This window comes from Nicotiana tomentosiformis, chromosome 8, assembly GCF_000390325.3.
Source record: "Nicotiana tomentosiformis chromosome 8, ASM39032v3, whole genome shotgun sequence".
NCBI classification, from domain to species: Eukaryota; Viridiplantae; Streptophyta; class Magnoliopsida; order Solanales; family Solanaceae; genus Nicotiana; species Nicotiana tomentosiformis.
Genome location: NC_090819.1, coordinates 42,686,921 through 42,701,349, shown reverse-complemented (window position 1 = coordinate 42,701,349; position 14,429 = coordinate 42,686,921). Strand labels below are relative to the sequence as shown.

Here is a 14,429-nt window from a genome sequence, read left to right as displayed (position 1 = left end):
GTGAACTCCATGAAAAATCGGGGTTCCTCTGACCCATTGCATTAAAATTATAGTTTCCCACAACATTCAATTCCTCAGTTGAGGCTTGACACTCATGAGTAGGGTGTCCTCTTCCACATATATCACAGGCTGTGTGGGGCTCATTTTGTATCAAGGCTAAGGTCAACTTTTGTATTTCTTTAGCCATAGCATCAAGTTGTACCTTCAGAGATGTATTAGGATCCACTTGGTGAACACCAGTTGAGCTTCTTCTTTCAGCACTCTCAAAGGGCCACTAATTAGCATATTTAGGTAACTCATCAAGAATTGTAACTATCTCCTCTGGAGTCTTCTTCATCAAGGGTCCTCCAACTGCATTGCTCAACGTTCTATGCGAGGCCGGTGTCAATCTATCCCAATAGTCCTGAAGTTACATCTAAAGTTTAATTCTGCTATGTTGACACTTTCTCACAATCTCCTTAAACCTCTTCCATGCTTCAAAAACAGTTTCAGTCTCTTTCTGGCAGAAGTTATGGATTTCTCTTCTAAACTTGTTCGTCTTAGCTGAGGAGAAATATTTATCAAGGAATTTTCTGGTCATCTCTTCCTATGTTCTAATCGAACCTCTGGGTAAGATTCGAAGAAATTGATTTGCATCATCTTTGAGTGTGAAGGGGAATTCCCTTAAGTACACTATATCTTGTGACACACCATTGTATTGAAAGGTATTCATAATCTCCTCGATGTCCATTAGATATGTATTTGGATCTTCGTTCATCTTTCCTCTGAAGACACAATAATTATGAAGGGTTTGAAGCAACCCTTGCATCAATTCAAAATTGTTAGTTGCAATTGGAGGTGGTCTAACACTTGATAATCCTTGGTTGTAGATCAGTCTAGCGTAATCACCCAGTGATCTCCCAAGAAAGGGAGCTATATTTCCGAACTAGTCTGCAACTAAGGGTTGATTTTGAGCAATTCTCCGAACCCTATCTTCATCATGTATAATATGTGCATCTATAATAGCTACTTCCTCAGCATCCCATGCAGCTTTTTCTCGTTATTGTGCTACCTCCTTTGCAGCCAAATTTATATTATCGTCATTGTTTCCAACCACAAGTTCTTTGATTAAGGATTGCCCAACCTTTTCTAACGTCTTGGTGAGATTTCTTTCCTATATCAGTTGTCGCAGTTGTTTCTCTATCTGTGGTTCGTAATGTAGAACTTCTTTCGCAGAAGCTCGAGTCATGCACCAACCTCAACCTGTAACATGCCCATAGTCAAAGAACACCAAACGTAAAAAGGGAAAAATAAAATAAAAAGAAAAATTCCTGAATTAGCACTATAATCTATTTAAAACAATATTGATTGCCAATCCCCAGCAACGATGCCAAAATTTGACAAGCTCAAAACACACACCTAAATTATGCTTGGTAATCAAATATAGTATAGTATAATATCGTATCCACAGGGATTGTATTTAAATAGTGTTCTCATAGTTTCTAGCTTGGTTGCTATCCAAGATGATCAACAATTGAGATTTATATAATTTTTAACTAAAATTAACTAAGAGTCTAAAGCTATTGACTAATGACAATCAAAACATGGAATAAGCAAAGAAGGTTATCAATGGGTGAAGATAGGGTTTTGATAGGATAGGTGCAATATAATTATTTGGGATCTAACTCTAGATAATTCACTTCTAATGTTTAAGAGAGTCTCTCGAATTCAATACATTATCAGTTCACATGTTCAACAAAAACTCCTCTCTCGATTAAGTCTCCACCTCGCGAGATGAACCAATTTAAGCACGTGAAGATATGCAAGAATATGTAGTGGATAGGTCTTTAGGAGAACCTCTCTCGATTATCCTCCTAACTAGGTTTAATCAATGATTCAACCGACCTCTTTTGATTACTAAGAAGAATTACTGAACTCAACCAACAATATAATGTAAGAATATCACAAGTTCTGCCTCTCTCGATTACATGAACTAGTGAATATAGATGCAATAATTAAATCATCCAAAAACGCTTCAATACATAAAACTAGAGTTATAATCCACAAACAATCATCAATATACCAAATCCATCAAACCCTAAAGAGAACTACTCCATAGACATGGAACAATTCATCACAAATATAATTAAAATATAGGAAAACATAAATTGAATCCAAACTCGGGCCTTGAGAGAGGAAGCAGTGATGAAATCCTTGTGCTTTTGCTCTTCCCTCTCCTCCTTAGCCTCCTTAGGTCCAAAGTATGTCAAAAGTCATGAAAATAATATTTTTCCATGTATTTATACCAAGTAGGGTCGGGCCCAGATGAAACCATCTTCTCCTAGCCGAAATAGGACATTGGCTCTGTAAACATTACACAGGCGCGCCGCATGGGGAGACACGCCATGTGGGGCATTAGTGGGCAAATCCAAAGAGTCAAAATCTATCAGACAGCAGAAGTTGGGCAGCCGCGGCGTGCCACGCGCTTCCCCATGCACCGCGACAGTGGGGATTTCTCATAGTACAACTTTTTGCTTGATGTTTGACGTCCAGACTTGGTCCTCGACCCCCGAACATGATTCTGGCTTGATTCTTTGGGCTTTTACTCAGACTTCAAAGCTCCAAATAGCTCGGATTAGCTCCATAGCATCTACATAGCTCAAAATCACTCCTACAAGGCATAAAACACACAATAAGTGCAAAATACTACCAATTAAAGCTCAAACACAAATAAAGTGCAGTGACTTAGAGTGCAATAAGGACTAAAACACGAGATTCTAGCCTACCATCGGTTACATCCGATAGTTTCACACGTTTAAGTGTGTCATTATTTAGTCGACATAATCTCGGAGATCAAGACTATTTTCAAGTTCATGAGTGCATAAAACCATGCATAGCACATGTTGTAAGTTTTAGAATTTAAATGAATTGAAGAAAATAAGTTTCATCAAAAGTCGGCAAGTTGGGAATGTTATAATCCGTACATTTGGTGAGAGACTGGGGTGCTTAATATGAGAATAATGTGATGTTATTAGGTACTTTCGTTGTATGATATCCGTGTGTTATGTTTTGAAGTCAAGCGAGTTATGAAACAAAAGTCGACAAAAGTTGTTGCAAGTTACGTTCATAATTTCTACTGAAACTTTAGGTCCAATATTACTTAGATTTTCTCTTAATGTACTTGGATTTACGGGGTAATCCATCCACTAAATTGACTACCTACGAGTCTATTTTCCAACAAATTAACTCGTTCGTCGATATGGTGTCGGAATAGAGAGTTATTTGTGTTTTCGTGAGACTGCACAAGCAGCTCCATATGGGACCCACTTAGGTGGTGGAAATGTCTTGATGTATATGTGATTCCTATGGCCAGTATTCACTCATTAAGTTTCACTCTTTCCAGACCCTAGACACCTACAAACCTTCTCCCAATGTTCTGTCATGATCCAAGACCCAAATAGGACAAACCACACAAATCAAGTGTCGTGCTAGTAAGTTTCTTATTCTTCTTGTGGTTGTTGATTTTGTCGTGCTTCTAGCTCGTGCGGGGATTGGTTTTAAGTGGTTTAAGTTCTGGAAAATATTCTCCCAAGAGTTTCATATAAACCCTAAGTGATTTCAAGTATTTCAAAATAATTCTAGTGCCGAGAAGGATACTTTGTGGTGAAGTAATCTCAAATTCAAGTTTTTTTATCTGTTTGAAGTTAAGTAACCTCTTACTCTATATGCATTTATGCTTATCCAAGTTATGGCTAAGTCTTTGAAGCAAGAACTTATGAGATATCAATTGAAAGGCTTGTTAGTTGTGTTGTTGATTGTTGGATTGTTTGGGAGGTGTTCTTGCGGCATTTTATGAATGGAAAATTTATGGAATTACCTTAGTATATCGTCATGTTAATATCAATATTTTTCTGAATATAAATAAGAGGGAAAGGATTCGAAATATAGTATTATTAGACATGAACTGAGCTTGCCGCTCGACGTGTTATTGTACTAGTTGTATTCTATATAGCTACTGGTTGTTGTTTGGGTTGTTGCTGCAATATAGAATGTGGGAAATGTAACAAAATCAGGGGAGATGCTGCCCGTTTTAATATAGAATGAGCTTACCATTCATTTTAGTTAGTTGTATTTTTCGTAGCTTAATGATATCATCATTATTATGGTTGTAGATTAAGGTGCGAATAGTTGAGTTCAGCGTGATTAATGGACAGATTGCTACAGGTATGTTAAGGCTCACTTTTTCTTTCTTTTGTAAAGATCTACAAAGAATTTAACCATAACGCTGTTACTTCAAAAGGAACTCTATTCTCAAGATTAAAGCTTGTGAACCTCATTGTTTCATATTGCTATAGTTCATGACTCATATTGTTCCTTCTCATAGTCACGTCCCGCCTTGATAGCATCTTGAATCATATGTCTTCTTATGATCCTTGTTGACTTTCGGACAATTGGTACAAACATAGTTACATAACGAGAATCAGAGGATAACAACCTTGAGTCACTTCAATCAGATACATAAGGCCCTTTAGAGTTATTGCTTGCATTGCTATTATGTGTGTGTGTGTGTGTGTCTCTCTCTCTCTCTCTCTCTATATATATATATATATATATATATATATATATATATATATATATTAGGAGTCCATGTGTGGCTCCAATAGCGTTATATACGCATATAGATGGTACAACGACGATATAGACGCACCTCTGATCAGGTTGATATTATGATGATGATGATGATATGATGCCCATAGAGGCTTGATGGCACTATATGCGTGTATATATATACTATATTACGATGGCGCTATATGTGCGTATATACTATATTCATGCATATCATGGCCCTCAGTGGCAGTACAGATCCAAGGTTAAGTTTCTTATTCCTCTTTAACATTGATATCTCTCCCATTTATTTTACTTAGTCAGTAACCAACGAGAGAATAAGGGCTTTTAAGTGAATTAAGTGAAGAAACAAAGAAAAATCCCTTTTTGCTTGTACATATAGCAACGAAAGGGAAAGGGATTGGAGTAACAAGCTACTATGGTAAACTCCACTTCCTTGTCTTTCTTTAATATTTTTAGTTCATCTTTCTTTTCTTAATATTATTTTATCTACCATTGGCATATAACTACTTGAATAAGTTAACTATGGCCCTCGATAGGGCTGTAAGTTAGTAAATATTTTCACCTATGAGTTACTCTGAATGCAATTAGTCTAATAGTTGGTTCTTAGTTCAGTTAACCAGGAAGGGATTCTAAGTATGATATTTGGAAGAACTAATCTAGCTTAGTATTAGTGTGTCAGGCTTATAATCACTGCTAATGGGATATTTCCCTCGGACAAGAGAATTGTAAATAAAGTTACACTTTTTGAGCATGGACTGATGTTAGTTGGACTCTGTTATCACATGCAGATTGAGAATTGACAATCAGAATTGTTTGGAGGATACGTGAAGTTGAAGCTGAGCTAGCTTTGAGGTGAGTTGAGGCTTACTCTCCTAATAGAAAATTCTATTAGAACCCCCGTGTTCCATGTGTTCAATAAATCTAAGCCATGTCTTCTTGTATTCTTGTTTAGTATTACTTTATATGTAACAGAATTACATGCTTACTTGTATTATCACTTGTTATGTGCCTTTGTTGGTGATATTTATGTTTAGTTCAGTATTCAGTTTCAGCATTCATTCGTGTATTAATGTGATCATATTTAGGAGGGAGAGTTAGCCGACCTCCCTTGCGTGAGTGCCATCAAGGCGAAGGTTAGCTACCACACACTCGTAGGGGCTATTGTTTATTGGGGAGATAGGTCGAGACTCCCTCATGCATGTTGCTAGATCTCACGTACACAGGGCTATTATGTGTAACTTAAATTCTATTTTAGTTTAACTATTACTTTAATGTTTTAGTTTAAGTTATCTGTTTACATGTTCAGCTTACAGTTTTAGTCTTCACCCTATTATTGGATTTCTGACCTTATACCGCTTATATGGTATATGTGGATATTTTATTCTTGTTATGTTTATCCCAGAAGGTCTCCCTCTGCCTTCTTAGGAGGTACACTATAAGACTCGCTGGGTATCCCGTCGTGATACTTAGCCAATGAGGGCCTGCATTCGTTTCATGGATGCAGATATTGTTGATCACATCCCTGACACTACAGGATAGGACTAGCTTTCAACACAGCGTTTCCCACTTCTCTTCTTGATAGGGACTCAAATTTAGTATTTATTTACATTGTTTTAGCATTTGAGGTATGCCTCGAGGCCTTAAATGTTCAGTATTCTTAGAGGCTCACGACTTAATCTAGTGAGTATTATACCGTTTTTATTCTCAATTTGGTATTTTGTTGAGATTTATGACCTAGTTCTCAGTTTAAATTTATCTTTCAGTTAATAAGTATTCTTGTAGATAATAAATTTTGTGTCGAGAAAATAATCAAGACTAAAAAATATTACAACAATCATACTATTTGATTTCAAATAATATGGGTGTTACAATATCTATGACCTTATACAGCTTGTAGAGAAATTTGAGACGTTTGATCCACGAGCTCTCTCTTACTTTTTATTATAATTTTTGGTGTACTTTCTAAGCTATGAAAATCTCTGTTTATAGTTGTATAAGGGAAGAGTTGTGAGGAGAATAAAATATTTTCAACCAATCTGATTAAAGTGTGACAAGGCCGCATTTGATTGGCCAGAACATGAAACTTACGCATGTGGTGCAGTTTTATTGGCCATTTTTTAAATTTGGCATGACTTGTCATTTTTACATGCGGCACGATCCTATTGGCTATTCCATTTGAATTGGCGTGCACTGTCATTTGACACGTGGCACTAATTGGGCCTCTAGGAAGATGACATTTTGGGCTTAATAAAGTGAGCTCATCGTTTGTAGCCAAATTAAATAGGCTAGCTAAATGGACTTGGCCTTATTTATTTAATCCATATATATTGGACTTATATAATTAATCCAACTATCTTAGCCCAAAATATTTATTTGGAACAAAATATATTTGAGATTAAATCCAAATTTCTTAGGATTTAAATAAAATTTTAATTGCCTACAAATGTCCCCTACTTTAGGACTTGTCGGGGTGGATATCTATTGCACCTCTAAGACGAGGCTTGAAGTATGAATGTGTTTAGACTGTATACGGGTGAAACCAAGTCCTTGGGATGCCTTGGTTTCCGATGAAGTGAACGAAGCAAGAAACGTAAAGGAAAGGGACATAAATCGAGGCAAGGAGACCTTTGGTCCGCGGTCAGGGCAAAACACCCACCCTCGGAAGTATCAGGGCCATGACCCTCAGGTCTGGTGCGAACCCCAAAAGCCTTAGAGAGCATTACCAGACAATCGAGCACGACCAACAAAAGGCCGTGATATCCACAGCCAGTCAGATATCACGGTGTGGATCTCAGCATATATCGGCAGAGAACCGGTGATTAGTTAAATGAAAGATTTTTACATTTTATAGAATTGTACTTGGGGTAAAACTTCCCTACTATAAAAAGTGGGGTCTGCTTATTCATTAGGAAGATGGTAACATGGATATCAAGGCAATATACTCTTATTTTCTCTGTTATTCTAAGTTCTTATTCTTGTTCATCAGTGCTTCGTTATTGTGAGTCTGGGATCGAGGGCAGGCATCTCATTAAGGTTGTTACTAATTTCGGAATCGCCCCTCTTGATCAGTTTGATAATTTATCACATCCTTTATCTGTTTAATCTAATGCAATTTATTATTTGTATTGAATTAATCCACGTATCCTTAAAACCACTTATAAATTTAATTGTTATCCGTTTTTTAGGGTAAACAGTTTGGCGCCCACCGTGGGGCTAAGGATAATAGTGGCAATTTGATACAAATTTCAATAGCACACTATATTTTACACTTGTTCTTTGAGCTTTTAATTTCATGTCAGATTAAAAATGTCGAACTCCCAGTCTACCCATTTGAACGTGGATGCTGAGTTCGGCCACCATGGCGAAAACAACAACGTGGTATGCAGCAACGAGGTGCACCCTGCTGACCCCAATAGAGTCCCAGTCACTGATCCGATTGATGCTAGCTCACATGTGTCTATCGAAGCAAACTTGCCCACTGACACCGAAAACAGCATTCGCAGGGGAGCCTGGTCGATAGCCCAGAGCACACACGATGGCGAAGGTGACGGGATCAACTTACGCGTGATATTCAAAATGTTACAGGCTCAACAGGCAGCGATAGCCCAGTTGTGGAACCAAAGCCGAGCCCCAGCAGAGTTGAGCCTGAATCTTCTCGGTAATATGCCCGGAGGAATGAATCGGCCACAGAAAGGTCGGGTGAATCAGAACTCGGGACAACCCCGATATAATAAAGATGCTTGAGGAACTGACAAAACGGGTGGAATCGGAGAATAGAAAATCGAAGCCAACGACAAAAAAGTGGAGACCTATAACTCCAGGGTCGACCAAATCCCGGGAGAACCACCAATACTAAAGGGCCTGGATTCCAAAAAAATTGTCCAAAAGCCTTTCCCTCCGAGCGCAGCTCCGAAACCGATCCCGAAGAAGTTTTGTATGGCCAAAATTCCAAAGTATAATGGGACAACTAATCCCAACGAACATGTGACCTCTTATACGTACACCATCAAAGGAAAAGACTTGGAACATGATGAAATCGAATCCGTTCTGTTGAAAAAGTTCGGAGAGACCTCGTCAAAAGGAGCTATCATATGGTATCACAACTTACCCCCTAATTCTATTAACTCATTTGCTATGCTTGCATGTGCCAGTGTAAAAGCACACGCCGGGGCCATCAAGGTCGAAACCAGGAAATCGGACCTTTTCAAGGTAAATCAAAGAGATAACGTGAAGCTCATTGGGCCAATCCCCGATGGACCTGCCTATGGACGCAGATCATTGGGCCATCCAGGCCCTCACCCATGGACCGAATCCCCGAAACTCATTGGCTTCACAGCTGTTGAAGCAGAATCTGATAGAATACCCAGCAGTAACTTGGGCCGACGTCCATAACCGGTACCAATCAAAAATCAAGGTTGAAGACGATCAGCTCGGGGCCCCTTCCGGGTCTGTTTACCCCGTCAGAACTGGTGACAGATCAAAAAAAGACATTGATCGTGAGCAAAGATCGAATAGAGACTGGTATCAACCATACAATGGAGATCGAAAGGGTAATGGGTGTGGACGCAACACTATGACAAGTGAAAGAAGGAGCGACTGAGTTCAGAATAGCCGAGGAATCATAAGCAAAAGTGGTCTTAACAGACCCATCGGGTCTGAGGAAGCGCCAAGGTTATCGGAGTACAACTTCAATGTTGACGCTGCCGCCATCGTATAAGCCATCGGCCGCATCAAAGATACTAAGTGGCCTCGACCATTGCAATCCGAACATGCCCAAAGGGACCCCAACCTAATGTGTAGATATCATGGCACTCACGGTCACAAAATCGAAGCCTGCCGACAACTGAGACAGAAAGTAGCCTGGTTATTCAACAACGAACACCTCCGAGAGTTTCTGAGTGATCGAGCCAAAAATCACTTCAGGAATAGGGACTCCAACAACAAGATCGAGCAAGAGGAACCTCAGCGCGTCATCAACATGATCATGGGTGGGGTCGACATCCCCCAGGGGACGATGGTAAAGCGCACTAAGGTGTCCATTAAAAGAGAAAAGTGGACTCGAGATATGTACTGGAGGGAACCGTATCTTTCAACAATGAGGATGCTGAAGGAAGCGTGCAACCACACAACGATGCACTGGTAATATCTGTACTCATGAACAAATCTCGAGTTAAGCATATGCTAATCGATCCAGGTAGCTCGGTCAATATCATAAGATCGAGGGTCGTGGAACAACTGCGTCTGCAAGACCAAAATGTCCCTGTAGTCTGAGTTTTAAACGGGTTTAACATAGCATATGAGACCTCTAAAGGGGAGATAAGCCTGCCGGTAAACACAGTTGGAACCGTTCATAAAACAAAGTTCGATGTGATCAACGGAGATATGAGATACAACGCTCTATTCGGGAGGCCATGGATTCACAACATGAGGGTAGTACCCTCGACATTACACTAGGCATTGAAATTTCCCACATTAGGGGGAGTTAAAACAGTTTATGGGGAGAAACCGGCCGCAAAATAGATGTTCGCGGTCGATGAGGTAGTCCCGATATCTCCACTGTCAACATCAAATAACCTGAGTTCGGTCACCAAGGAAGAAACCAAATAGAAATCACTGACACCAGCCCCGACCTAACAAGAAAAGAAGGGGACGAGCGAGGATGATGACTACGGATTTCCCAGGTCTTTCATAGCCCGTGACGATTCTGATGCCACCAAGTCAACGGTCGAGGAGCTGGAGCAAGTCATATTGATCGAGCACCAGCTCGATCGGAAGGTATACCTGGGCACGGGGTTTTGTCCCAAGCTCAGGAAAAAACTCATTGAATTCCATATAGCTAACATAGATTGTTTCGCTTGGTCCCATCTTGATATAACAGGGATACCGCCAGAAATAACTACTCGCAAGCTCAACTTGGATCCGATGTTTCACCCAGTTAACCAAAAGAGGAGACCTCAGTCCGAATTCAAGCGTGCATTCATCAAAGACGAGGTATCTAAACTCCTTAAAATAGGCTCCATTCGGGAAGTTAAGTACCCGGACTAGTTAGCAAACGTAGTAGTGGTCCCAAAAAAGGGAAATAAATAAAGAATGTGTGTAGACTACAAAGACCTGAACAAGGCATGCCCCAAGGACTTTTTTCCTATGTCCAACATCGATCACATGATCGATGCGATGGCCGGCCACGAGATCCTCAGTTTTCTCGATGCCTATTACGGGTACAACCAAATCTGAATGGATGCGGGCGATCAGGAAAAAACTTCCTTCATCACTAAATATGAAACCTATTGCTATAATGTAATGCCGTTCGGATTATAGAACGCTGGTGCCACTTAGCAATGCCTAGTAAATCGGATGTTCAAAGAACAAATAGGAAAATCGATAGAGCTTTACATTGACGACATGTTAGTAAAGTCCCTGCGAGCAGAGGACCATTTGGGACATTTGCAGGAAACCTTCAACATATTAAAGAAATACAATATGAAGCTGAACCCGGAGAAGTGCACATTCGGGGTCAGATCCGGAAAGTTCCTTAGATTTATGGTGTACAACCGGGGAATCGAGATCAATCCCGACAAGATAAAGGTCATAGAAGACATCACCGTCGTGGACAATGTCAAGGTCGTTTAAAGGCTAACCGGGCGCATAGCCACCTTGGGTCAGTTGATTTCAAGGTCTTCCGATAAGAACCACCAATTATTCTCGTTATTAAAGAAGAAAAATAACTTCTCATGGATCCCGGAGTGCCAACACGATTTGGAAGAACTCAAGCGGTACCTTTCGAGCCTGCCTTTTCTTCATACTCCGAAGGCAGACAAACAGATATACCTTTACTTAGCGGTATCCGAGATAGCGGTAAGTGGAGTCCTATTTTGGGAAGTGGAAGGCACGCAATTTCCTATCTATTATGTTAGCAGGACTCTAGGCAAGGCCGAAACTAGGTATCCTCACCTGGAGAAATTGGCGCTCGCTTTGCTAAGTGCCTCCTGGAAGTTAAAGCCATATTTTCAATGCCATCCCATATGTGTCATAACTACTTACATGTTAAGAAACATAATGCATAAACCCGAGCTCTCGGGATGATTGGCCAAATGATCCATGGAAATTAGCGGATACGATATCAAATATCGACCCCGAACTGCCATAAAATCACAAATTTTTGCAGACTTCGTGGCTGACTTCACGCCGGCCCTAATACCCGAAGTCAAAAGGGAATTGTTGTTGAACTCGGGGACTTCCTAGGGGATCTAGACCCTCTTTACGGATGGTGACTCCAATGCAAAATAGTTTGGGCGTGGCATTGTGTTGAAGCCACCCACGAGTAACGTAGTTAGACAATCTATTAGAACTGTGAAATTGACTAACAATAAGGCCATGATTGTTGGGCTCGAATTGGCTAAAAGCCTCAGCAATATTCATTTATATTATGGGATGCATCCATCATCGGGTCGTACGACCTGGGTAGTGTATGTACACGATTATTATGGATTGGGTCGTACGACCTCGGCATAACTCGTGCGTGTTGTCACTCGGAGTCCGATTATACTTGATATGTCTTTCATAACTTGAGGATTTATAAATACATGTTGAGCCCTTACTTGTTGAGATTAGTATGTGATATTTGAGGACTTTTAATTGTTACTTTGTTAAAGGATCATTTAATTATTGCCTCTTACTCCATTATTGATGTTGTATTTCATGCCTATTAATATTCTTGTACATTATGTATATTTCGCACCAGTTAGTGTCGATGTCAACCCTTGTCATTACTTCTTCGAGGTTAGACTAGATACTTACTGGGTACACGTTATTTACGTACTCATGCTACACTTCTGCACATATTGTGTATGTTCTGAGGCAGGTGCATCTGGAGTTCGTCCTGGCGCGCATCCGTGTTACCCAGAGGCTTAGTGGTGAGTTGCTTCTCATGCTCCATTCTGTAGCACCCGGAGCCTTCTCTTCTCATGTTTTATCATTTCTGTCTATTTTGTTTCAGACATTAGTTCTTAGAGTGTTTTGTATATTCTACTAGATGCCCGTGCACTTGTGACACTGGGTTTTGGGAATTCTAGTAGACACTCATGGGTTTTGATTATTTAATTCACTATCTTACTTTCGAATTTAGTTTATGCTTTACATTACTACGCTCACTTACTATTTGTTTCCGTATTAAATAAAAAAATCAAAGACTCTAAAAATATTAAAATGAGAAGTTAAATGGGTAGTTCATCGTTGGCTTGGCTAGCGGCAACGTTGGACTCCATCACAGCCTATAGTGGAAATTGAGTCGTGACGGCTTGGTATCATAGCTCTAGGTTCACATAGGTTTCACAATTCATGAGTGGTCCCAATAGAGTCTTGCAGATCAGCGGGGAGACGTCTGTACTTATCTTTGAGAGGCTATAGGGCATTAGGAAACTTCTTTTTCTTCATCTCCTATCATGCAGTTGATGTTGTGCTAAGTATATTTCTCTTATTCTCTCGTAGATGGTGAGAATGCGCGTGGCAGATGTATCCGGTGGTGGAGGAGCTTCTCCCCTTATTGCTAGAGGCCGAGGCAGAGGCCGGAAGAGGGCTACAGCTCCTGCTAGAGGACGAGGGCATCCTAGAGTTACTCTCATCATACCACCAGCGGATCTACTGGAGGATCCTGTCATTGAGAAGCATGGCGAGGTGCCTGCAACTGAGCCGGCCCCGGCAGATTTCACGTTTGTGCTGGGATTTCAAAAGGTCATGGGCCGTATGTTGCGGTTCATGGATTCTATGACACAAGCTGGTTGTTTTTCTAGTGGACCCAGCCACATCTAACGCGGGAGGGCGAGCATAGGCCCCTACCGCTCAGGCTCCAGGGAACGCTGTTGCCGTATATCAGACCCCAAGTGCATTACCTGGGGGTGGAGCCCAGCCAGTTGCAGTGGTTGTACCAGAGCCCAAATCAGATGTGACTGTCGAACCGCATAAGCTATTGGATAGATGGACCAGACTGCATCCTCCTGCCTTTACGGTGAGGGGCATGAGGAAACCCAAGATTTCATAGACCATTGTAGAAACAGGCTGCACAACATGAGGATATTGGAGTCCAACGGGGTGGACTTCACTACATTTCAGTTGGAGGGAAGGGCCCGTTGATGGTGGCAGTCCTATCTTCTTAGCAGACCTGTGGGTTCGCCTCCCTTTCTTGGGATCAGTTCACGCGTCTCTTTCTGGAGAGATATATTCCACCCTCTCAGAGGGAAGAGCTACAGAGTCAGTTCGAGCGGCTCCAGTAGGGTCAGATGTCTGTGACCGATTATGAGGCGAGGTTCTCTAAGTTGTCCCGCCATGCACTTATGATACCCCCCAGCAATGCAGTGAGAGTGCAGAGGTTTATTGCGGGCTTGCATTATGGTATTTAGGTTACTATGGCCCGAGAGGTGGAAATGGGGACTCCTTACGAGCAGGTTGTGGAGATAGCTCGGTGGATTAAGGGTATCCGCATCCAGGGCCGATGGTATACGACGGGGAGAAGAGGCCTTGGCATTCTGGAGGATTCAGCGGTGCCCCGTCTAGGGAAGAGGTTAGTTCGTGAGGGGTCAGTCCCACAGACCCACTTATTTAGTACCACCACCTTTTCGAGGTGCACCTGTGTAGTTCTATTTCAATGCCATTCCAGAGAGCTCCTACCGTCCAGCGGCTACTCAGAGTTCTACCAGCAGGTATTTAGGTCCCCAAGGTCAGTCATCTTTTGCACTGGGAGGTTGCTATGAGTGTGGGGAGCTTGGTCACATGAGGAGATCTTGCCCCAGGTTTTGAGGCAAGGCAGTGCTGCAGGGCCAGCGGGG

The 14,429-nt window shown here is 41.2% G+C and overlaps 1 non-coding gene across 1 annotated transcript; it reads left to right on the top strand.

The window, feature by feature from the left end:
• Positions 1 to 425: 425 nt before the first annotated feature.
• LOC117276546 (small nucleolar RNA R71) lies at positions 426 to 532 on the top strand. The gene has a single exon (XR_004506808.1). It is a non-coding gene; the product is annotated as a small nucleolar RNA R71 (small nucleolar RNA).
• Positions 533 to 14,429: the final 13,897 nt, after the last annotated feature.